General features: G+C 37.8%; 1 protein-coding gene across 1 annotated transcript in view; it reads right to left on the bottom strand.

The window, feature by feature from the left end:
• ATRNL1 (attractin like 1) overlaps positions 1 to 26,661 on the bottom strand; it is a 691,263-nt gene that overhangs the window by 148,859 nt on the left and 515,743 nt on the right. The window lies entirely within an intron of this gene.

The following is a 26,661-nucleotide window of genomic DNA, read 5'->3' on the forward strand; positions in this document are numbered from 1 at the left end:
ATTACAAGAGAAAAAATCAGATTTTGATACTCTGCCAGTGATACAATTCAGATTACTACTAGTGAAAAACAACAGCACTGAATTTTCAACTACTCAGCTTCAGTTTTCTAAACATACACACATGCTTTTTTAGTTTGATAAAAACAGAAATTATCTGAAAGAGAGCCTCCTTTGGGCCTCACTCTCTAAAAAATAACAATAATGCCTAACTACACTGTGGTGAAACAGACTATATGTAAGGAAAATACATCTCTGCAGGGATGTCAGGGGACTCTCATTATTTTTATTGAGATGATCTCAGGCAGGATGGGTAAGAGAACTCATAGTGGCACTTCAAAAGGAGATTCCAAGAGTGGGGGAGTGTCAGACTCTAATGGCAATCTGTCTGAGGGGTTTTCCTTTTGAAGAGAAAGGCATCTTCATTCATTCTCTAGCCTATACCTTCTATACAGAGCTTAAATTAAACAATCAATGCTAATATGACAAACTCTAGTGTAGGCGAACCAAAGGCAGGGAAAGGCATTTACCCCAGACTTGAACTATAAGAAAAGCTTCTTAGTGGAATACAATTATTATTGCAGTACAAAGGATGAGCAAAAATTAGTCAGGTGAGGTTGGTAAACAGGGGAAGACAGAGCAGAGAGAATTAGGCAGAGAGAAGAGCTTGTGAAAATATCAGGAGGCTGTCAAAATGTGGCCTATTGAAGGAATTAGAATAAGCTTATAATGTCTACATGTAGAGTAGGAGAAAAAAAATGTTGTGAAACATGTATGAGATTATAGAGATAGGGCAAGGCCCAAACAAGCACCTTGTAAACAAATAATAAGATAATAGATTTTAACCCAGCCATATCGATAATTTCATTAAATGTAAGTGGTCTAAATATACAAATTAAAAGACAGAATTGTCATATTGGATAAAAAAGCAAAACCTAATTATAGCTGTCTACAAGAAACCCATTTTAAATATAGATACACAGATAGGTGAAAAGTAAAAAGATGAAAAAAAGATATTCCATGCAAGCACTAATTAAAAGAAAGCTGGAGTGGATACATAAATAGCAGGAAAAGTAAATATCAAACCAAAAATAGTATTACCAGGCAAAGGGAAGGACATTATATAATGATAAAGAAGTCAATTCATCAACACAAGGTAATAATCCTAAATGTGTACATGCTTAATAAAAGAGCTTTGAAATACATGGAGCAAAAACTGATAGAATTTAAAGAAGAAATCAATAAGACCACAACTATAGTTAGATATTTTAACACTTCTCTTTCAATAAGACCATAAAACTAAGGACAGATCAGTAAGAATGCAGAACTAACGATACAGGAAACTTGAATAATATTATCAACAAAATTGACCTCATCAGCAATTCTAGAACTCTGCACGAGAGCAGAATATATATTCTCTTCAAGTGTACATGGATCTTTCACCAAAGCAGATCATATTCTGAGCCTCAACAAATTTAAAAGGTAGTTTTGTAGGGAAAGTATACAACAATATTCTCTGACCACAACAGTATTAAACTAGAAATAAATCACAGAAAGATATCTGGAAAATTCCCAAATATTTAAAAATTAAACAACGTGTCTTCAAATAAGCCAAGAATCAAAGAGGAATTCATAATGAAAATTGGAAAGTGTTTTGAACTGAATGAAAATGAAAAACCAACATACCAAAATTTGTGCAATGTAGCTGAAGAGTGTTTAGGGGGAAATTTATAACTTCAAATGTTTATACTAAGAAAGAAGAAAGGTCTCAAATCAATAATCCAAGCTCCCCTTTTAAGATACCAGGAAATAAATAGTAAATTAAACCCAAACAGATAGAAAGAAATAAAGATACAAGTATCAATTACATACAAAATAATAACAAAAGAAAAAAATCCATAAAGCCAAAAGCTATTTCATGGAAAAATATCAATAAATTTGATAAACCTCTAGCCAGACTGATTGAGAAAAAGAGAAGACACAGATCAGAAATAAAAGAGAAAACATCACTGTAGATTCTACAAACATTAAAAAATAATAAGGGAACATTAAAAAGATAATAAAGGAATGCCAATTGATTTGACAATTTAGATAAAATGACTAATTCCTGGAAAAACACAAACACCAAAATGTACTCAGAAAGAACTATATAACTGGAATATCTCATACCTATTAAAGAAAAATAACCTACTAAAGAATTTGTTAAAACTGTCCCCCTCTCCCATGCCCCACCCCCACAAACCCAGAGACCAGATGGCTTTACTTAATAATTTCTAGCAAACATTAAGCATGATATAATACCAATTCTATACAAGCTCTTCAAGAAAACAGATGAGGACGGAACATGTTCCCACCCATTTTATGAAGCCAGCATTACTTAAGATACCAAAGTTGCACAAAGACATGGCAAATAATCAAAATTACAGACCAATGTACCTAATGAACATAGAGGGAAAATAAAAACCTTTAAAAATAGCAAATTGAATTTAGCCATATATAAAAAAGATAATACATCATGACTAAGTGAGGTTAATATCAAAAAGACAATGTCAATTTGACATTGGAAAGTCAATCAACTTAAATTACCATACCAACAAACTAAAAAAGTAAAACCATGAGATTATCTTTAAAAATGCAGAAAAACACTGTCAAAAGTCAGCAGTGAATCCTGACAAGAATTCTCAGCAAACGAAGAAGGAAATTTCTTAAACCTGATAAAGAACATTTTAAAAAAAGCCTAGGGGCTTCCCTGGTGGCGCAGTGGTTGAGAGTCCGCCTGCCGATGCAGGGGGCACGGGTTCGTGCCCCGGTCCGGGAAGATCCCACATGCCGTGAAGCGGCTAGGCCTGTGAGCCACGGCCGCTGAGCCTGCATGTCCGGAGCCTGTGCTCTGCAATGGGAGGGGCCACAACAGTGAGAGGCCTGCGTACCGCAAAAAAAAAAATAATAATAATAAAAAAAATTTAAAAACCCTAAATTTAACATCATATTCAATGGTGAAAGACTGAATGTTTTCTTCCTAATATAGCAATAAAGCAAAGATGTTGCCTGGCAACACCTTAATACAATAGTGTATTAGAAATCCTAACCAATGCAATAAGGCAAGTAAAACAAATAACAGGCATATGAATGGAAAAGGAATAATTAAAACTGTTTATTTGCAGATGACATGATTTTCTATGTAGAAAACCTTAAAGAATCTACAAAAAACTATTAAAATAATAACTTGAGTTTAGAAAGATCACAAGATAAAGGATCAATATGAAAAATTAACTGTATTTCAGTATTCAATGGCCACAAAAATTAGAAATTAAAATGAAAAAAGTGCCATTTACAATAGCATAAAAAAGTGAAATAAGTACAAATTTAGCAAAATACTTCACCACAAAACATTGCTGAGTGAAGTTAAAGAGAACCTAAATAAATGGAGAGGTACTATCATGTTTACAGATTAGAAGACACAAGACTGTTATGATATCAGTTTTCCCTATATTGATCCATAGATTTAACCCAACTCCAATCAATAATCAGATGGGTTTTTGCTGTTGTTGTTTGTTCGTTTAGAAATTGAAAAGTTGATTCTAAAATTTACATGGAATTTCAAAAAACCTAGAATAGCCAAAACATATTTAAAAGAGAAGCACATATTGTAGGATTCACACTACTTTGTTTTAAGTCTTACTTCAAGACATTGTGGGATTGGCATAAGGATAGACATATACATCAATAGAACAGAATAGAGTCAATAAAGAAACACACATATATAGTCAATTGATTTGCAATGAAACAGCTGAGGTAATACAATGGGGGCAAGGAAAGTACTGGACCAATTAGATATCCATATTAATAAAAAGAACTTAAGCCCATACTTCACACTATATCAAGCAAAAAACAAACAAGAAAAACCAACAAAACAAAATCTCAAAGTGCAATATAGATCTGAATGTAAGAGCTAAAGCATAAAACTTCTAGAAGGAAACAAGAAAACCTATGTGACCTTGACTTAGGCAAAGATTTCTAAAATTTGACACCAAAAGCATAATTCATAAAAGAAAAGAATTAAATAATTTGAACATTATCAAAAGAACATTCGTTCTTCAAAAGACAACCTTAGGAAAAGGAAAGGGCAAGCTGGGAGGAAATATTTGCAAAACACATATATGATAAAAGACTTGTATCCAAAATGTATTTTAAAAAATCTCACAATTCTTGCAACTTAATAGCAAGACAAACAACCCAATTAAAAGTGGACAAAAAAAACCAAAAAATTGAGTGGAGACTTCACCAAACAAGTTATATAATAAATGGCCAATAAGCAAATGAAAAGATGCTCAACATCAGTAGTCATCAGGGAACTGAAAAATTAAACCACAAGATACCCTATAGAATGTCTAAAACTGAAAAGTCTGACTATACCAAGCTTTGGGATGTGGAGCAATTGGAACTTTCATAGATTTCTGGTGAGAACGTGTAGCAGTGTGGCCCCTTTGAAAACAGTTTGGTAGTTTCTCATAAAGTAAGACATCTATTTATCACACAGTCTACCAGCACAGTACACTCCTAGGTATTTAACCAAGAGAAATAAAAACATGTGTCCACAAAAAAAGATCTGTTCATAAATGTTCATAGCAGCTTTACTCATGATAGCTTCTAACTGGAAACAAGATGAAAGTCTATAAACTGATGAAAAGATAAATTATGAAATGTTCATACTAAGGAATTCTATTTACCTTCAGTAAAAAGGAAAAATTTCCTCCTAGCACTAGTTTGTAAGTGTGCTATACTGAAAAAGACATCACTTTGAAAATGTTGCAAATGTCATCTTAAGCATGAAAAACAACACATTAGCAACATTTTCCAAATAACCTTCTCAAGTATAGTCCACTTAAACCAGTGCTAGGAAGAAAAGAAAAAAACACACCAATGAATGTGTTAGCATGTATATTTTAGTCATTTTATTAACATTTGTTTCAGTCACTCATTATTATTACTTAATAAAACATAATAGCTTAATAATTCATATAGCAAAGATAAATCATATTAGATGGAATGATAAAAGGTACTACTCCTCCAACTTCTTCCCGTCCCAGGAAAAAAAAAAAACAAAACAACTCTCAAAACTAGGGAGCCTGTATATGTAAGAGAAATCTTTAATTAACTTGGGAAATTAAAAGCAACTTTAAAAGGCAACCCTAGTAACAAGACACACCCAGGTGAGCACATAAGCACGTAATAAAAAAGAACAAGAAGCTATCTCAGGTATATCACTGACTAGGCATTTCAAAGAAAGCCACAACTGAAATTTATTAGCGCTATTAACTAGACAAACAGTACAGTCAAAGCAGCATACGCCTTAATTCTACATTTTATTATGCCTTTATTTAAATCGCGATACATATTGATTGTAGAATGAGCATAGGCACAACTATGATAAGGCAACCACACTGAAGAGCCGGCTGCCCTTACCAGTGAAGTTGAGTTTCATATCTAGATGCGGGTAATTAAAAGTCCCTGTGTTTCTTTAAGTATCCTGGTCAATTGGCAGTATTCTTCCAAATATTTTTTCAAGAATTTTCTAGAATCTCAGCAAGAGGAATTTTTTTTTTTTTTTTTTTTTTTGCGGTATGCGGGCCTCTCATTGCCGTGGCCTCTCCCGTTGCGGAGCACAGGCTCCGGATGCGCAGGCTCAGCGGCCATGGCTCACGGGCCCAGCCGCTCCGCGGCACGTGGGATCGTCCCAGACCGGGGCACGAACCCGCATCCCCTGCATCGGCAGGCGGACTCTCAACCACTGCGCCACCAGGGAAGCCCAAGAGGAATCTTTTTACTCAAAAAAAAAAAAAAATCAGACATTTGGACTTAGTACTCATAATATTGACTTAAAAGTATGCACGTACAACCAAGGGCACCCATTGGATTCCCAGGCAAATTACTTAAAAAGTAAGCAAATAAATGGTGAAAGACTCAGAAAAACAAAACAAAATTTGGGAGTATTTTTAAAAATTCAATTTCTCTTCCAAAGATTTGGTTCCAGTGGTTATGGGAAGAGATAGCTTAATGAAAAGATACTCGAAAAATAATATTGAAGAAAAAACAAATGCTAAGTGCAGTCAAGTGTAGCACTTACTGTGCTCCAGGTACTATACATATTAACTCACTGAATTTTCACATCAACCCTATGAGATAGGTGTTATTTTGGTTCTGAAGGTTAAGTGTTATAAATTGCCCAAATTGCCACTGCTAGTAAATGGCAGAGGCAGAATTCAGGGAGTTTATTTCTAGAATCTATTTTCTTAACCATTGAGCTACACTACTTAGCAAATTTCTACATCTTAACCAGTTAATTAAATAATACATTTTATATTAAATTTGAACACATTTGGATTCTTTGTCACTTTTGTTCCTTTGTCAAATTTGCCTTAAGAATTAAGAAACTTCGTAGAATTAAAAACAAAACTGTGGAGCTTAATTTATTCTGATGAATTTTAGTGACTTGCAGCTGTAGCATGTATTTATTCTTGCTGGCCACCCCCTTCTTTCATTTTATTAATTTCCTACAGGAAATTGCAAGTTAATAGAAAAAGCAGCAGTGGAACTGCCTCACATCCTATAGTTATTAATTAAAGCCAAGTCTGGTTCAGTAACTTTGGATCCTAAAAATATAGAGTTAAACAAAGCTGACTGCCTCTTGAAATGAAATTTCAACTTCAATAGTCTGTCTAAAAAATTTATGCATTAAAATCCACATCGTTCCTTAAAGAAATTCGCCAGAAAATTTTTAGTGAATAAAGCAACTCAATATCTGACCAGTTCTCTCTAAGATTTCCGAAGTGAAAAGAATCCGAGAAAACACCAAAAAAAAATGACTCAAGTTTAAATGTTTCTTTTAAAGGCAGTTGGTCACATCATTCTACTATATTCCCATCTACAGGTTATTACCCACAATCAATAAAGCAAGAAACTGCATAAACTATCTTATTAATTTTGTATAATGGTTAGTAAACTTTAAAATACTGTACTATAAAACTTTTAAACGTTTCTGATGGTTTTAGATCACACTGGATAATTTATTGTTTTATGTAGCATAAAGTGTTAGGTAAGTGGATATCATGCTGGGAAAATGAACATAATTTCTGAATGTGAAAATCTATTCCATTGTAGATTTTTCTTACATAATATAAGGTTATTATTGGGATGATTTTTAGAACCTAGCTCTGTAAAAGTCACTAACGGACAAACTGCTGGCTATATCTTCAAGCCACAGACTGCCTATGTGTATAAGCATGCTCCCCCACCCTGCGGCTGGAGAAAACAGGATCTTGTCAAGTTAAAGTTGTTGTTTGGTTCTGTCCTAATACACAGTACTAAACTCCCTGGCACTCTCTCAACACACCTCTAGCAAAGCAGAGGCAAGTAGGTGATGTAGCAGTGGAATGAAATAGCTGGAAAGAAATAGTGAGCAGTAAATGGTTGATTTAGAACAGTTAAAACATGAGTGGTATGCATTTCTGAATCATCTAACCACTGTTTCATGTAGTTATGAAAATTATAGAATCATAAATGGTGAACAGAGAGAGAATGGATCTGTGGAAGTAGATAACTACAAGATATAAAGAGAAGAAAGAATCATGACACTGTTAAAAAAATAATGCAGCATCTTGAAACCAACACAATATGCTTTCACGGGACAGTGAGGCATGCAAGAACAACCTTAGAATGTCCTCTTCTGGGACTGGCAGAACTTCCTATAGTCAAGGGAATAGGATAGACTAATAGCATTGTAGATAAGGCCATACTGGATTTTTAGGCTGAATAACGAAGGAACATCCTTTTCTACCATTCGTAGGGAGACGGGAAATGTTTGGGTGTGGGATGTGTACCCTCTTGAAAAAAATGTCCATATTTTCACATATTTTCCTCGTGGGCATACCGCTCTGAACTCCATCTCTGCCCACCTAACACACATATATAACATATACACAGTTTGCAAATTATTCTTTTGCTTTTTACCTATACTTTGTTAGACTAACCTATAAACTAACCTACAGTCTTTAAAATAAATTGATATATATTTCCAAGGGGTTGTAGAAAATACTTTGCGTATTTAATACTATTTTCAAGTTGACTCCCCTATAATTTAATGTGTTCCCACTTGGGAAATGTGTAGGAGGTAGGAACTCTACCTCTACTGCATAACATCACAACAAAAAGGCATGGCTTTCATTTTAAGGTTCCTGTGCCTATGTTCTTTGTGGTATGCATGGATTCAAGTCTTTTGTGTGTCCTGGGGGTATTAGTCAAATGGTCAATCAAGACAAGCACGTTTGAAAAGCAGTGCATGAAAGTATTGGGTTGGCCAAGAAGTTCGTTTGGGCTTTTCCATAACATCTTACGGAAAAAGCCGAACGAAGTTTTTGGCCAATCCATTAGTTAAGAGCTCTATCTATCTCGGGAGTGTAGACAAACCTAGATTCAAATCCTGGACAACTTTTAGTTGCTGTGTGTCTTGGATAAGCTATTTAACCTCCACCACCTTAATTTTGTTCCTTTCTAAAGTAATGCTACAGTAGTTCTTGTAAGAAATTTAGAAGACAGTTACATGATGTTCCATCTTAGTCATTTCAGGCTGCTATATAACAGAATACCATAGACTGGATGGCTTAAACAATAGACACTGATTTATCACAGTTCTGGAGGCTGGAAGTCTGAGAACCAGTGTGCTCAGGACTCTCTTTCTTGTATAGAGAGCCAGTTTTTCCCTGTGCTTCACGGGGCAGAGGGAGAGAGATCTTCTCTTTCATGTCTCTTCCTTTAAGGACACTAATTCCATTCACTCCACCCTCATGACCTAATTAGCTCCCAAAGGCCCCACTTTCAAATATCATCACACTGGGGACTAGGGTTTCGCTATCTCACCACGGTACCCGGCACACAGTAAAAACGAATTAAATGTCAGCTATACGAACCTTACACATTCATTTAAAATGCACATCAATTATTAATTATCAAAAATGTATTTCATAGTTCATATGCATCTCATGATATTTATACTTATTGGCAAGGCCATGACCCTAAGGACCAAGGAGATGTTCATCACTGGAGAAAAACACAAGACATAAAACTGGAATAAGTGAATATTTACATCACAAAGTACACCTCTTCTGACTTTGCTCTTGGAAGAGTCTATTTATATGTTAGGAATTCTGGTTACTAGTTCCATAAAAAGGCAACAAATACACAAAAATGCTCTATACTGAGAATCTCATTAGTATTCAACCTGTAATAAAGATTGTGCTTAATAAGAAAGGTATACAAAAAGTCCATTCATTTAAAATGTAAAAAAAAACACTATGACAAAAAATTATGCCAGAGTAAAGCCCCTTCCATATTTCTAGTGGAAAGTATTCATGAGGGGAAACTAGAAATAGAATGTGATTCTATTTGTTCTCATTAACAGTTTAAATAGTGATGTTTTATTTGCAAGGTCACATAAAATCATAAATGTAGTCTATGTAAAAACGTAGTCCTTGCTCCTGTTTCAGCAATGGGTTAATTTACTTCTTTCTTTAATGACTGTTGGTAGATTCATGTCATTGCAATATATTACATCCTTCAAGAAAAGAATGATGCACCATTTAAAATTATTAACATATAAATTTCATTGTAAGAGGATTAGGTCCAGAGTAATCCTGCCAAATTAATTTAGATAAGTATACTAGGTAAATAAATCAGCATCCTTTTACTTCCAGAAAGCACTCCAAGCAATTTCAAGTCATTAAAAATACTCTTAGCTGCAACATTTTGCCTTTTAGTGTAGTCTTAATGGTTACATGACAGCATTTCTACTACTGGCTGCATGGCTTTTATGCCCTGATAGCAGTAGCATTTTAGAAAACTTCAAAGAAAACTAAAATCAGGAGTAATTTTTGAACAAGTCTTCCAAAATTGTTAAATCAAAAATGACATAAATGTTGTAAGCTCTTGTAAATTCTAATTGTATGCATTCCTTTTGCCAAGCATTCAATGGGAGAAGAACCCTTCCTAAAAGAACATATAAAACAGGTAACGAATTGCAAAGGAATAAGGAGTCCCTGGATAGTGTTCTGGAAAAGTTTTATCAATTTTCTGATTGGTTGATTTATGAACTAGTCTTACAGGCTTGTGACCTAATTTCTCTTAGGTCTACAAATGTCTCATATAGATGAATGTCAGTATGCTTCATATCTATTTAGATTAAAAACCAAGTGCCACAAGGCAAGAGAGTCAATTATTTTCATTTTATACCGTTATTATGAAATATTGCTGTTTTAAAAATGTAATTCTGGAGAATAAGAGTTGTTCACCAACATATTTTAAAGTGAATTTCAGGTGTCTGAATGCCAGCGAGAAAATAATGTAATCTCAAAATGTAACTTCAAATGAATTGTTTTTATAGTGATTTTGTATTTTCTTCCACTTAGTTTCCTCTGACAAAAATGACTAATTCTTTTTTCCATCTCCGTGCTTACTACTGTAAGCTTTTGACAGTTGGTATACTTTCTCCCCAAAGAAAAATGTGATGAGTTTACAGATTCTACAGGATAAAGATCAGAGGTTTCTCTTTCCTCTAATTCCTAAAGAATTAGATCTTTAATTTAATTTCCTAAGCCTGAGAGGAAATGGTTTCAATCACCTCCATGTTGAATGTTGGCTCCCTCAAAATATCATCAAAATAGGGCTTCCCTGGTGGCACAGTGGTTGAGAGTCCGCCTGCCGATGCAGGGGACACGGGTTCGTGCCCCGGTCCGAGAGGATCCCACATGCCGCGGAGCGGCTGGGCCCGTGAGCCATGGCTGCTGAGCCTGCGCGTCCAGAGCCTGTGCTCCGCAACGGGAGAGGCCGCAGCAGTGAGAGGCCCGTGTACCGCAAAAAAAAAAAAAAAATCATCAAAATAGGCTTTTCAAGCCTGTCAATAAGCTGAGTTCACTGCTTACCAGCAAGAGGGAGACAGCTTCCTAGTCACAGCTTTAGAGGTCTTTCAGAAGCAGGAGGGCAAAGTCTGGATATTTAAGGAGTTTTCTGGGAGGGAGTTGAGGGTGGACATTCTGGTTTAAGGCAGGTCTTTCACTAGGGCAGGGCTTGACTTTGATTGGCTAAGTATTACAATATAATAATTTAGGATTGTTGGACACACAAGGTGAAAGCTTCAAAGTCGATCTTAGAGATTAATCAGTTATTTGATTCCATGTATTGGAAGTTGAGTAGTTTAATATTCCTTTAAATAGATTTTCCAAAAGTGCCTAAAAAGAACAAGAAAGTTATTTGCAATTTTTTATCTTCCTGAGCAAGAGTTTCTTGGAATGGTAAAATCATGCTGATGAAGGTGGAAGAACAGTAAAGCCATGTTAATGAAGACAACTGAAAAATAAAGTCGCAGTAATACAGACACTGAGCTGTGTGGGTACAGATCACTGGGTGTAGTCCATGAACAATATCCCCTATCCACAAGTTAAGTGATCAAAGAGTTTAGAAAGTGAGCAATGGTTAACCACATAATTTGCCTTTCAAAGATAATATTCCAACACATGCTTATTGCAAATAAAGGGGAGAATGGTTTATTAAACACAATTGGAAGCATAACAATTCACTGAAATTTCAGAACCTTCTGCACCAAAGTTTTATTTCTCTTTTCCTCTTACTGATTGATCTTTGCTCTCTTTCTCTCCTTTTTGTTTCCTCCATTGCAAAGTACCCTACTCCACTGTAAAGTTTTCCAAGTGGCCATAAAGATTATCGTTCCTAGAGGACTCATTTCCTCAAGGTCAAAACAGGCAAACATTTAAGGTTAGACAAGACAAAGGGTTAACTAGCCACCATTACCAGAGGTTTGAGTCCCCTAATGACAGAAAATACAGGGCATTAAAGCAAGAGAGGAAGGGCTTACCCTTACCAGAGATAAGGATCAGACTAGATCTAGATGGCTGGGAAAGCCTTGGGTTCAGGTGCAGAAAATGACCTCAAAGACAAAAAGTCTGCCATCTCCATCAAGAGCTGGAAAATGGGAATGTGAACCTGCCTCTGAGATGGGTCTGCTTGTGCAAAAGGCCTTCCACTTGAATGTGTAAAGAAAATGCAAAGTCATTGTCTCAGTCAGCTCAGATGCTATAACAAAATACCATAGATTAGATGGCTTAAACAGGCATTTACTTATCCCAATTCTGGAGGCTGGGCAATCTGAGATTAGGGTGCCATCATGGTTGTGTTCTGGTGAGGACCCTCTTCCTGGCTTGCAGGAGGCTGCTTTCTTGCTGAATCCTCACATGGGTTGTGAAGTGGTTAGCTCTCATCTCTCAGGTCTCTCCCTATAAGGGCATTAATCCCATCACAAGGACCCCACCCTCATGACCTCATCTAAACCTTATTATCTCCGAAAGGCCACACCTACTAGTACCATCACATTAGGGTTTACAGCTTCAACCTTCAGGAAACATGAACATGTAGTCCATAAGAGTCTTGGTGGGAGTCTCTGGTGTGAGAGATAAGCAGGAAAGGAACAAAAATAATGGACAAAGTTAGAAGCTTCTTTGTTCCTGAGCAGAATCGACCTCTGGGGTAAAGAAAACAGAGAAGGCAACATACTTCATTTATTTTTCTCCTGTTTCAAAAGTGCCTTTCTCTACCTTTCTTTCTCTACTGTTTTTTCCTTATCTCCTTCCTTCTTTTATGAGTGGAATTATGAAAAGTATGAAATGAGAGTCAGGCTTAAATCCAATTCTTACTTAGGTCTGCCAGTTACTTAGCTGTACAATCTTAGGCCAGGAACTTTTCTTTTCTTAGCATCAGATTTTTTACCAACAGAATAAAGATATCTGTACCTACCACCTTGTAGGCTACTGTAAGGATTAGAAATAAAGCATGTAAACTGGCTGGCACAGTATCTGGTATACAGTAAGATCTTAGAAAATGGTATAAAAGTAGAGCCCTGCCATAATGCAATCAGTGGTGTCTGTTGTAGACAATGTTTGTGTCCCCCCTGCAATTCATATGCTGAAATCTTAACTCCCACTGTGATGGTCCTAGGTGTTAGAAGGTGAGGACTTTGGTAGGTAATTAGGGCATGAGGGTAGAGCCCTCATGAATGGGATTAGTGCCTTATAAAAGAGGTCCCAGAGAGCTGACGCCTCTCAATGAAACAGGAAACGTGCCCTCATAACACATTGAATCTGCCCACACCTTGATCTTGGACTTTGCAGCCACCAGAACTGTGAGAAATAAACTTCTGATGTTTATAAATTAATCTATGACATTCTGTTTTTCCAGCTCAAATGGACTAAGACAGTATTCAAAAAATTTAGCTGTGTGAAATGTGAAGTTGTGATATTACAAGATTAACAAAATGACCAAGCTGAGCCTGGGCAGCAGGCTACCTGGTAATGCAGCCTCCATCTGATCCAAACTCCACCTACTCTGGTTTGAAGTTTGGCGCCACCTAGTGGTGATCACTCTAGCTTAAGATTGATAGGGACAATTCTGGAACCTGCTGGGACCTCTTGGACAGCAGCTGTGATTCCAGGAGTCTTCTGGTTAGTTGACAGACATTTCATTAGCCTGATCCAGAGAGGTTGAGTTGGGAGAATACTGGGGACCTACTCCCCATCTCCCTGCTTCCTGAGATAGGACTGCCTGAATTTTCCCTGTTCAGCACCACCCAATCCTCCATGTTTCCCCCTCTTTTTCCTGAGGAACTTTGAGGAAAGAGATCAGGTGGAGGACAGGAATCACTTGCCAATTATTCTATGTTTGAATTCAAGTTACTCTAATTTGCATTATTGCCAGGTACACTATACAAGATTTATCACTTTACAACTAATAATATTAATTGTATCAATAATATTAAATTCAACAAACATGTATTAAGTACATATTATATGCAAAGCAAACAGACAGGCATTATGAATGTAAAGATAAATAAGATAGGATCTCTGACTTAAGAAAAGCTTATTGTCTAGTGGACAGAGTAACATTTAAATAAAACTGAAGCCAGGTGAGTAGTTCATTGTAACTGTATGGATCAGGAAATATTTCAGGGAGAAGGTGGCATTGGAACTGAGATTAGAATTATGAGTAAGTTTTCAACAGTTGTGAGACTGAAAGAACTTATTCCAGAAGGAGAAAATGCAGGGACATATAAATGTACAGGTGATACTCCATAATAAGAAATAATCAGTTTGGTTAGAATATGGGGCAAATCTTCTTACGGCATTTTGGGAATAACAATGGTCCAACACTTCCATATTTTGGTTGGATGTGTGAAAGCCACATGACTGGTTTTCTGAGTGAGAGGACACGGTCAACTGTGTAAGAAAGATGGGCAGCAAAAGGGGAAGGGGGCAGAGAGATTTGAAGCCGGGAGTTAGAAGCCTCATGTAATAAGTGACAGATGACAGAAATCTCAACTGGGAGAAGTAAATTGAGAAAGGAGAAAATGGAATAGATTCCAGAAACAAGATTAGTGATGCGGAAGAAGGGACAGAATGAGGGGGAAAAGTCAAAGCTGACTCTGAGAAAAACAGACTTTCTAAATTGGAATCTTTGAGGCATTTACTGAAGAGAGTTTGCATTTGCTCTGGCCTCTGCCTGCAACATTCTGGCCCCAGACATCCACAAGGCCACCTCTGTCACACTTGGGTCTTTGCTTGAGTGTCACCTTCTTAGTGAAGGCTTTCCTCACCTCCCTATTTTAAATTGCAACCCTACTCTCCCCTACACTGAGCAAACCCCTCTTTTCCATTCTGTTTATTTAGTGTCACAAAACTTATCACTGTCTAACAGATACTACACACACACACTTTTTATTGTGTCTTCTGCTGGAACATAAGTTTTATGATGCAGAGACAAAAATTTGCCTGTTTTGTTCACTGCTGTATCCCCATGTCAGTCCAGCCACTGGCAGGAGGAGAAACCCTACGTGAGGTGGCCTTGTGCGTCTGCAGCTCCCACCTCCTCCTGCCCCAGGTGCAGCTCCCACTGCCTGTAAAGATACACACTTGTCTGGCGAGTATCCCAGTGCCTGAGGAAGGGTAAAATTAAATAGCAAACAAAAACACCATACAGGTCAAGAGAGAGACCAAGAAAGAAAAAAGTTATATTTAGGTGCTTTTAAGAGTATCTTTTTTCTACTTTTTGACCAAGGGGCCCCGCATTTTCATTTTGCACTGGTCCCTACAAATTATGTAGGTGGCCCTTAGTTGTTCAATAATTACATTTTGAATGAATGAACAGGTTTCCCAGGAATGATACAAACAAATAAAACTTGTTCCTGCCAATGACTGGAACTAAAAGTCAAGGTCTTACATTTCAGAATAAACCCTCATTTTTTTTGTATTCCTATGTATTGCTTAATTCCAAACATCATCTACTTTAATTTCCTTTCAATGTATTATGTTTCTTGGATTAGCTATTAAGACTGAGCATATATAGAAGCTAATCCATTTATTTGTATTATAAAAATTGAGGAAATAATGCATAATTCTAATCAACCTATGATTTTTGCTACTAAATAAGAATAAAAGCTGTGCATCTAACATTGCTGTTATTAAATTTATGACTTCAAAATAAATCATAGATTTGGTTCAAATGATCACAGATCATATATAGAAGGCTCAGTCCTGTGAAAAAATAAGTTCATTTTATTGTACTCTTCTAGAACTACCCTCTTTGGAGTACAACTGGCAAAAAACTGCTTAAGATTCACTTTCCTGGGTTTCCCTGGTGACGCAGTGGTTGGGAGTCCGCCTGCCGATGCAGGGGACGCGGGTTCATGCCCCGGTCCGGGAGGATCCCACATGCCGCGGAGCGGCTGGGCCCGTGAGCCGCGGCTGCTGAGCCTGCACGTCCGGAGCCTGTGCTCCGCAGCGGGAGAGGCCACAGCAGTGAGAGGCCCGCGTACCGCAAAAAAAAAAAAAAAAAAAAAAAAAAAAAATTCACTTTCCTCTGTATAATAGTGCCCAGAGGATTTTACTGAGATCATTGATAACAGTGAAAGACTGGAATTAGGTAAGTTCTCAGCTTTCAACTTGGGTAAGGTTAATTTAACAAGCGTTTATTGAGTAACTGTCTCTGAGTGTCACATAACTGTGTTAACAGCTGAGAAATAAAAGATGGAAAAAAATGTGGTCCCTTTCCCCACAGACTTCAGTCTAGTAGGTGAGGAAGACATGGCCAGTTAAAGTATCATGTGACCTTTTCCCCCTCTCCTTCCCTTTTGCTTCCGTTCACTTCCCTTTCTGAATAATTCAGTCTACAGCCATTAGGTGGGGCAGAGTGAGGGAGGGGTCCATGCCAGGGGAAAAAGGGAAGTCACAGTGTGCCAGAACAGGGTGTCACAGCCCTGGTGGCCTGGTGCAAAGCTGTCCCAAGCTGAGTGATAAAGGCACCTCTACAGAGAAGCAGCCAGGCATTAGGGGTCAGAGCCCCAGCAGGCTGGGGAGGGTGTGGCCAGTGTGGGGATTCAGAGCCCGAATGGGATGAGAAGGGACCTCCCCGCAGGGATCTGGGATTTGGATACCTGGTGTACAAGTGGAATTAAGAGGGAGTTCAGATTCAGGCATGGTCTGGGGTGCAGTGGGAGAGCCAGGGTGAGGAGGGCATCCAAGTGGGACAAGGACCAGCCCAGTACGGGGTGTTAGAGACTGAGAAGGGGGAGAAGGGATTCTGCACTGGGGAGGGGATGACAGCTAAGATGGGAGCCTGGTTACATAAAAGGGATCTTTATTTTTCTTAAAGTAAATATTTTAAGGGTAATGGAAACCAGGTTCATCAACTGGTTAGGAAAAGGAATTATTAATGTGCAAGAGGGAGAAGTGAACCCTGTGATACTGGATTGAAATTACAGCTGTTAGTATAAACTCATGATTATCAATATATAGATAGATAAATAAATACACATGCAAGTGTATATACACATGCACATATTTTCTAGTTCTGTCCACCAAGAGGCCTGGGAGCAGCAACACCTCAAACAGCAAGAGAACACCTAGTGCCAGACTATGACTTCTACATACCATTCTCACCAAAAGGAACGAGGACTTCTTGGAGAAATGACTGCAGCAGAGGAAGAACAAGATGATACTGGGAACATCTTGTCCAGAAAGCAAGGAAATGCTCAAAGAATATGGAGACTTATCCAAAGGACACGGAAGCCATCTTAACGAAGCTCTCAATGCCCAGATCTTGAACAATTTGAGCATCCAAAATATTTATTGTTCAGTGAATAAAATAGGAAAAACTGTTATATAAATAAGCGACTATAAATTGGAAGTTTGATGGAGAATGTGAAATTTATATAGTTTCAACACACCTTTCACATAATATTATTAATTATAAAAGAGAAAGAATAACTTTTCTATTGGAGAAGGCCTGCAGAGACCACCTTAATCAAATGATTAAAGTGAACATCATCAGTAATGGGACAAACCGAAATTGTGCACATTTTGGTAGGACGCAATGAGAAGAACATAGGCTCCCTTCTGCAATACAGCTGCTAAAGATTATACTACCTGAATGTAGTCACTAGGAAACGTGGGAAAACCCAAAATGAGGAACATTCTAAATCCATTATAAAATAGTTCTTCAGAAGTGTCAAGCTCATGGAAGTCAAGGAAAGACTGAGAAACTATTACAGATGGAGGAAGATTAAATGCAATGCATGGGTCTAAACTGGAATTTTTTTGCTATAATTTTGCTATAAATGACTGAGACAACTGAGGAAACCTGAGTGGGCCTTGAAGATTAGATAGCAGTAATATATTAATGTTAACTTCTCCATTTTGATGGCTATATCGTAGGTATAGAGAAGAATGTTCCTATTTTAGGAATATACACAGAAGTATTGGGAGATAAGGGGGTTCCAGGTAGCAACTTACTCTCAAGTGGTAAAAGAAAGAAGTAAATTTTCTGTAAATTTGTGATTGTTTAAAAAAAAGGGTAATGTGTTGCTAGGCCTGAGCTTCCTTGCACATCCAGAGTAGAGGACCACTAATCCCAAATCCAAGTGGTCTACCTTCTTCAGGACTGCCTTCTAAACTATTTGATGCACACTTGCCTCGTTGGTCAACACTGGCTTGAAGCCAATATTATACTCTCATTATGATGTTTTTGTCTTCCATCAATATTGAAATATAATTGACATACCATAACATCCACCTTTTTAAAGTGCATGTACATAGTTCAGTTTTTATTATTTTCAAAAGTGTACAACCATCGTTGCAATCTAATTTTAGAACATTTTTATCACCTCACCCCAAAATCCCACACCCACTACCAGTCAGTCCTCATTTCCATCCTTATTAATTTTATTTTAAAAACTTATTTAATTTTCTACTGGTTCAGGATGTGGTGGCACATAGGAGGTGGTCAATAAATATTTGATGAATGAATGCACTGCCAACTGATTGATATTACAGCTATTTCTGACTGGCATCTTTATGGGTGTTTCCCATTTTCTACTTTCCGCATTTTCATTTTTTAAAAAAGTGGTTCTCAAGCATCTTGTATGAAAATAAATGAAGCTTTCAGTTTCTTGAAAGTTATTTTATAAAGCCATGGTAGTAGTATTATCTTTATTATGGTCTAATAAAATATGGATGATGAGCTACTGTTCCATCAATATGTTTTGGAAAGTGCTGAGGTCACTTTAACATAGATGATAATAATCAGCATATTTGAACTTGCAGTGTTTGCCACACTGGCAACCTACCATCAATTTCTATGATGACAGACTAAACAAAATTCTTCAAATGCAGCATAACTTTATCATATGATTGAGCTGGAGACAAACACATAAAAGAAGATATTTCTTCTGACATAACCTTATGATAAAAGAGTAGAGTGAGCACAGATTACGCATAACCATAAATTACCTTTTTTATAAACTACATTTCCTTTTTATTTAAGACTGTCACCGAGACCTTCTTTTCAAGAGCAATTCAATGAACAACCACCAAAATGATCAAATTATTATTTTGTGGTAATGGTGAAAAAATGTTTAAGCCTCCACTTTAAAGTATCTCCTTAAAAGTTTAGTACTTACATGGATACAATCACTTATATAATTGTATTCTTCCAAATACGAGTTATTTTTAAATGTTTAGCAATAATAAATCTCTCAAAGAACTGGTTTAATTTGCCACGGAAAATAGGTACTATCTCTAGAAAGAATGACTTTTGTTATAAATTTCTCAAACTGAAAATAGATACGTCAATCATATGTTTTAAAGTACAGTTTTTTTGGTGTGCTTTAGCCTATTTAAACTTCAATTTATTAAGCAGAGGATATAATAATCTCAACCATTACTTGAAAATCTGTTCTTTGAATGAAGAAAGGAATGCAAAAATACTAACATTATTGAAGAAGAGAACTAAGCCAAAAAATTACATTTTTACAGAACTTTCAGTATTTCTCCTTTACCAAAGTAATTCCTAGACTATGTCTAGATACTCTATTTCTCCACGACTTTTGTTTCTAGTAAAATGCAATCAATGTAGAGAAAAGGTAAAATAATGACAAATGCTACAAGGGAAGTTAATTTAGATACATACTGTTACCCTTACCGCATACTGCTTTGGATAGGTAAAATGGCAATATTCTAAATAGAAGATTTAAATGCTACACCTAACATATTTTGATAGTGTAGTGATTGCTGAATCTAAAAATTCATTTCAGGGGCCAGTGACACAGTGATTGCAGCTATTGTAGAACTCAGATTATGCATGAATGATACATCTAATTCTAACAACAAAAAAAGAAAATGAGCACAGTTCTTTGGACTCCATAGTGTACAAAAGAAAAGTGGACATTGTTCAACTGAAACTCTGTAGAAGAGAATAATAGCTAACTTCAACTAGATAAGGATGAAGGACACTTGCAAATAGGCAGAGGTCCCAATGATGAAAAGTTTCATTTGCATAACCTCTGATTACACATTTTGATTGTATATGAAACGATTGAGCACACTATCAAAACAAAATGAGATCACCTGTGAAGCAGTATGCTTCCTAGAATCTTTGGAATAAATGGAAATGGAAATGGTGACTTGCTCACGCGATAACCCTCAGCAAAGCAAAGTCACTCTGAGGACTGGACCAGAGAACAGAGAGTTTGGCTGTCAACACAAGCCTGAGCTTCCCCGCTACAAGAATGGGTAGCAAATATCAGAAACTCTATAACTCCTGAAGTTTCTTTCGGGAATTAAAGAAATAAAAGAAATACCTGCCATTTGCCCAATAGGTACTTTGGATTCTGAGGGGTGAGTAACTTTCAGTAAAATTAGATGACCTTGGTCAGTTGATTCTGACCTAAGTCAACAGTGAAGACTGTCCTGTTAAGAGAACTGGGAAAGAATCTGGAAATCCAACAAGAGTAAATATCAGAGATTGAATAAATGCCAAGCTAAGGAATAAAACTTGGGAGGAAGTGGGAGATTGGAGGTAGAATAGATATAGCTGAGATAGCTGGTGAAGGAAGACACAAGTTAGTTGGACTAAGAATGGGTTTTGGGGTGCTCTAGAATACGTCTAGAACTTCATCTGTACAATGAATGCCAGATATTTTTGTCTACTGTTTTAACTATAATAAATAAGTAAATTATGTATTATTATTAATGTATACCTACGCAGATGATAAAACAATAAAGAAATGTAAGGGAATGATTATCAGAAAAGTTGAGATAGTGGTTACCTCTGGGAAAAACATAGGAAGATTCGTATTTCTTATCCTGGATGGTGGTGACACAGGTATTTGTTTACCCAGGTGTTTGCTCTAAACTGTACATACATGTTTTATACACTCTCCTGTATGAACGATATCTTTCACAAATAAAATGAGAAAAAGCATATGTAAGATGCTGATGGGTGTTACGGAGAAAAGTAAGGCAGAGAGGGGAGGTGACTTAGAGTTTGTGGACATGGGGAAAGGGGAAATACAATTTTAAATAGGCAGATTTGGCAAGGCCTCGCTGAAATGGTGACATCTGAGCAAAGACTGGAAGCAGGTGAGGGATTAAGCTATGTGGATCAATCTCGGGGGGGAAAAGACTCCCACGAAGAAGTAACAGGAAGTTAAAAGGCCCTGAGACAGGAACATGTCATAATATATTTTTCTTAAAATTACCATGGTTACTAGTAGTTGCCTGACAGATTCTTAGCTTCACTCATGTCTCTAACTCCTTTGGGTTGCTTTGTGTGAATAACACAGAAACTGCATTCGGTTGGGAAATGGCAGAATAAGAGAAAATGTGTTTGTTCAAAACTCCCTAACATTCCTTTCTTTAATACTAATGACATTTCTACATGGAGCATGAAATATATGTGAAGAAACTGAGAGTAAAGAAACTAGATGTCTTTTTTCTTCTACTTTAAGTCTGTTAAAATAAAGTAGTAGAAGATAGAGAATATAGCTAGAAAAGTAAATGAAATATTACCTTAAGCATGGACATTCTAAAAACATATCCAGGCTAGGTCTCTCTGAAACCAACATATTCAGTTAAACTTTTTTAAAAAAAGTCAAGCTACAAGTTTTTATAGCTAACTGAGGCAGAGTATTTCATTTTCCCTCCCTCTTTCTAGCCTCACCCCAATTGGAATAGTGTACCTCTGGTTGAATGTAAGTTTAATTAAGCTATTGTTCTGCCGTTGTTTAAGAACAGACAGCTAGGAGGGAGACCTTCAAGATGGCAGAGGAGTAAGACGTGGAGATCACCTTCCTCCCCACAAATAAATCTACATGTGGAACAACTCCTACAGAACACCTACTGAACCCTGGCAGAAGACCTCAGACTTTCCAAAAGGCAAGAAAATCCCCATGTATGTGGGTAGGGCAAAAGGAAAAACAGAGACAAAAGGACAGGGATGGGACCCGCACCTCTGGGAGGGAACTGGGAAGGAGGAAAAGTTTCCACACACTAGGAAGCCCCTTCACTGGCGAAGACGGGGAGTGGGAGTGGGGGAGGGGTTTTGGAGCCACGGAGGAGAGCACAGCTACAGGGGTGTAGAGGGCAAAGCAGAGAGATTCCCACACAAAGGATCGGTGATGACAAGCACTCACCAACTTGAGACATTCGTCTGCTCACTTAGGGCGGGTGGGGGCTGGGAGCTGAGGCTTGGGCTTCGGAGGGCAGACCCCAGGGAGAGGACTGGGGTTGGCTGTGTGAAGACAGCCTGAAAGGGGCTAGTGTGTCACAGCTAGCTGGGAGGGGGTCCGGGAAAAGGTCTGGACCTGCCAAACAGGCAAGAGGCCATTGTTTCAGGGTGCACGCGGAGAGGGGATTCCTTCCGCATGTACCCCCAGAAGGCAGAGCACCACCAAAGCGAGCTCCAGAGACGGGCGCGAGCTGTGCCTATCAGCTTGGACCCCAGAGATGGGCATGAACCGCTAATGCTGCTGCCACTGCCACCAAGAATCCTGTGTGCAAACACAGGTCACTACCCATACCCTCCAGGAGCCTGTGCAGCACGTCACTGCCAGGGACCCAAGATCCAGGGACAACGTCCCCAGGAGAACACACGGTGCACCTCGGCTGTTGCAATGTCATGCCGGCCTCTGCCACCACAGGCTCGCCCTGCATTCCAATTATGACTACCATACTACTCCCTCTCGCAGGACTGAGTGAGTAAGAGAGCCCTAATCAGCTGCTGCTTTAACCCCCTCCTGTCTAGGCAGGGAACAGACTCCTGAGGGTGGCCTACAAGCAGAGGCAGGGCCAAAACCAAAGCTGAACCCCAGGAGCTGTGCGAACAAAGAAGAGAAAGGGAAATTTCTTCATGCAGCTCAGGAGCGGCGGATTAAATCCCCACAGTCGACCTGCATCTGAAGAAAACCTGAATAGAAAACTAATGTTCCCAAAATTGAGGCAGTGACTTTGGGAGCAACTGTAGACTTGGGGTTTGCTTTCTGTGTCTAATTTGTTTCTGGTTTTATGTTTAGCTTGGTTTAGATTTTAGTGCTTATTGTCACTGGTGGATTGGTTTATTGGTTTGGTTACTCTCTTCCTTTAAACATTTTTAAAATCTTTTCTTATTTTTATTTTTAAAATTTTTTATTATTTTTATTTTTTAAAATTTTTTTCCTTTTTCTCTTTTTGTGTGTATGTTTCTCTGTGTGATTCTGTCTGTTTAGGTTTGCTTTTACCATTAGTCCTAGGGTTCTGTCTGTTCGTTTTTTTGTTTGTTTTCCCTTCCTTCCTTCCTTCCTTCCTTCCTTCCTTCCTTTCTTCCTTCCTTCCTTCCTCCCTCCCTCCCTCCCTCCCTTCCTTTCTTCCTTCCTTTCTTTTCTTCTGAGCCGTGTGGCTGGCAGGGTCTTGGTGCTCTGGCCGGGTGTTGGCCCTGAGCCTCTGAGGTGGGAAGGCTGAGTCCAGAACCTTGGACACCAGAAACCTCCCAGCCCCATGTAATATCAATCGGCGGGAGCTCTCCCAGAGATCTAAGTCTCAATGCTAAGACCCAGCTCCACCCAACGGCCAGCAAGCTCCAGTGCTGGACACCCCATGCCAAACAACTAGCAAGACAGGAACACAACCCCACACATGAGCAGAGAGGCTGCCTAAAGTCATGTTAAGTTCACAGACACTCCAAAACACACCACTGGACGCAGCCCTGCCTACCACAAGGACAAGAAACAGTTTCACCCACCAGAACACAGGCACGAGTCCCCTCCACGAGAAAGCCTATACAAGCCACTGAACCCACCTCACCCACTGGGGGCAGACACCAAAAAGAACGGGAACTACGAACTTGCAGCCTGCGAAAGGGAGACCCCAAACACAGTAAGTTAAACAAAATGAGAAGACAGAGAATATGCAGCAGATGAAGAAGCAAGGTAAAAACCCACCAGACCAAACAAATGAAGAGGAAATAGGCAGTATACCAGAAAAAGAATTCAGAGTAATGATAGTAAAGATGATCCAACATCTTGTAAACAGAACGGAGAAAATACAAGAAACATTTTAAAAAGACCTAGAAGAACTAAAGAGCAAACAAACAATGATGAACAACACAATAAATGAAATTAAAAATTCTCTAGAAGGAATCAATAACAGAATAACTGAGGCAGAAGAACGGAGAAGTGACCAGGAAGATAAAATAGTGGAAATAACTGCCCCAGAGCAGAATAAAGAAAAAAGAATGAAAAGAATTGAGGACAGTCTCAAAGACCCCTGAGACAACATTAAGAACACCAACATTCAAATTCTAGGGGTCTCAGAAGAAGAGGAAAAGAAAGGGCCTGAGAAAATATTTGAAGAGATTATAGTTGAAAACTTCCTTAACATGGAAAAGGAAGTAGTCAATCAAGTCCAGGAAGCACAGAGAGTCCCATACAGGATAAATACAAGGAGAAACACGCCAAGGCACATATTAGTCAAACTATCAAAAATTAAATACAAAGAATAAATATTAAAAGCATCAAGGGAAAAACAACAAATAACATACAAGGGAACCTCCATAAGGTTAACAGCTGATCTTTCAGAAGAAACTCTGAAAGCTGGAAGGGAGTGGCAGGACATATTTAAAGTTATGAAAGGGAAAAACCTACAACCAAGATTACTCTACCCAGCAAGGATCTCATTCAGATTCGACAGAGAAATTAAAACCATATCAGACAAGCAAAGCTAAAAGAATTCAGCACCACCAAACCAGCTCTACAACAAACGCTAAAGGAACTTCTCTAGACAGAAAACACAAGAGAAGGAAAAGATCTTCACAAACAAACCCCAAACAATTAAGAAAATGGTAACAGGAACATACATATCGATAATTACCTTAAACATAAATGGAGTAAATGCTCCAACCAACAGACACAGCCTGGCTGAATGGATACAAAAACAAGACACGTATATATGCTGTCTACAAGAGACCCACGTCAGACCTAGGGACACATACAGACTGAAAGTGAGGGGATGGAAAAAGATATTCCATGCAAATGGAAATCAAAAGAAAGTTGGAGTAGCAATTCTCATATCAGACAAAACAGACTTTAAAATAAAGACTATTACAAGAGACAAAGAAGGACACTACAGAATGATCAAGGGATCAATCCAAGAAGAAGATATAACAATGGTAAATATTTATGCACCCAACATAGGAGCACCTTAATACATAAGGCAAATGCTAACAGCCATAAAAGGGGAAATCGAAAGTAACACAATTATAGTAGGGGACTTTAACACCTCACTTTCACCAATGGACAGATCATCCAAAACGAAAATAAGGAAACACAAGCTTTAAAAGACACATCAGACCAGATAGACTTAATTGATATTTACAGGACATTCCATCCAAAAACAACAGAATACACTTTCTTCTCAAGTGCCCATGGAACATTCTCCAGAATAGATCATATCTTGGGTCACAAATCAAGCCTTGGTAAATTTAAGAAAATTGAAATCGTATCAAGTATCTTTTCCAACCACGAGGCTATGAGACTAGATATCAATTACAGAAAACAAACTGTAAAAAATACAAGCACATGGAGGCTAAACAATACACTACTAAATAACCAAGAGATCACTGAAGAAATCAAAGAGGAAATCAAAAAATACCTAGAAACAAATGACAATGAAAATACGACGATGCAAAATCTATGGGATGCAGCAAAAGCAGGTCTAAGAGGGAAGTTTACAGCAATACAATCCTACCTGAAGAAACAAGAAAAATCTCAAATAGACAACCTAAACTTACACCTAAAGCATTTAGAGAAAAGAGAACAAAAAACCCCCCAAAGTTAGCAGAAGGAAAGAAATAAAAAAGAGCAGATCAGAAATAAATGAAAAAGAAATGAAATAAATGATAGCAAAGATCAATAAAACTAAAAGCTGGTTCTTTGAGAAGATAAACAAAATTGATAAACCGTTAGCCAGACTCATCAAGAAAAAAAGGGAGAAGACTCAAATCAACAGAATTAGGAATGAAAAAGAAGTAACAGCTGACACTGCAGAAATACAAAGGATCATGAGAGACTACTACAAACAACAATATGCCAATAAAATGGACAACCTGGAAGAAAAGGGCAAATTCTTAGAAAAGTACAACCTTCCAAGACCAAACCAGGAAGAAATAGAAAATATAAACAGACCAATCACAAGCACAGAAATTGAAACTGTGATTAAAAATCTTCCAACGAACAAAACCCAGGACCAGATGGCTTCACAGGCGAATTCTAGCAAACATTTAGAGAAGAGCTAACACCCATCCTTCTCAAACTCTTCCAAAATATAGCAGAGGGAGGAACACTCCCAAAATCATTTCACGAGGCCACCATCACCCTGATACCAAAACCAGACAAAGATGGTTTGTCTAGCAAATACTAGCAAACAGAATTCAACAGATGTTAAAAGGATCATACACCATGATCAAGTGGGGTTTATCCCAGGGATGCAAGGATTCTTCAATATACACAAATCAATCGATGTGATACACCATATTAACAAATTGAAGGATAAAAACCATATGATCATCTCAATATATGCAGAAAAAGCTTTCGACAAAATTCACCACCCATTTATGATAAAAACTCTCCAGAAAGGGGGCATAGAGGGAACCCACCTCAACATAATAAAGGTCATATACAACAAACCCACAGCCAACGTAGTTCTCAATGGTGAAAAACCGAAAGCATTTCCTCTAAGATCAGGA

This window comes from Phocoena phocoena, chromosome 16 (assembly GCF_963924675.1).
Source record: "Phocoena phocoena chromosome 16, mPhoPho1.1, whole genome shotgun sequence".
NCBI classification, from domain to species: domain Eukaryota; kingdom Metazoa; phylum Chordata; class Mammalia; order Artiodactyla; family Phocoenidae; genus Phocoena; species Phocoena phocoena.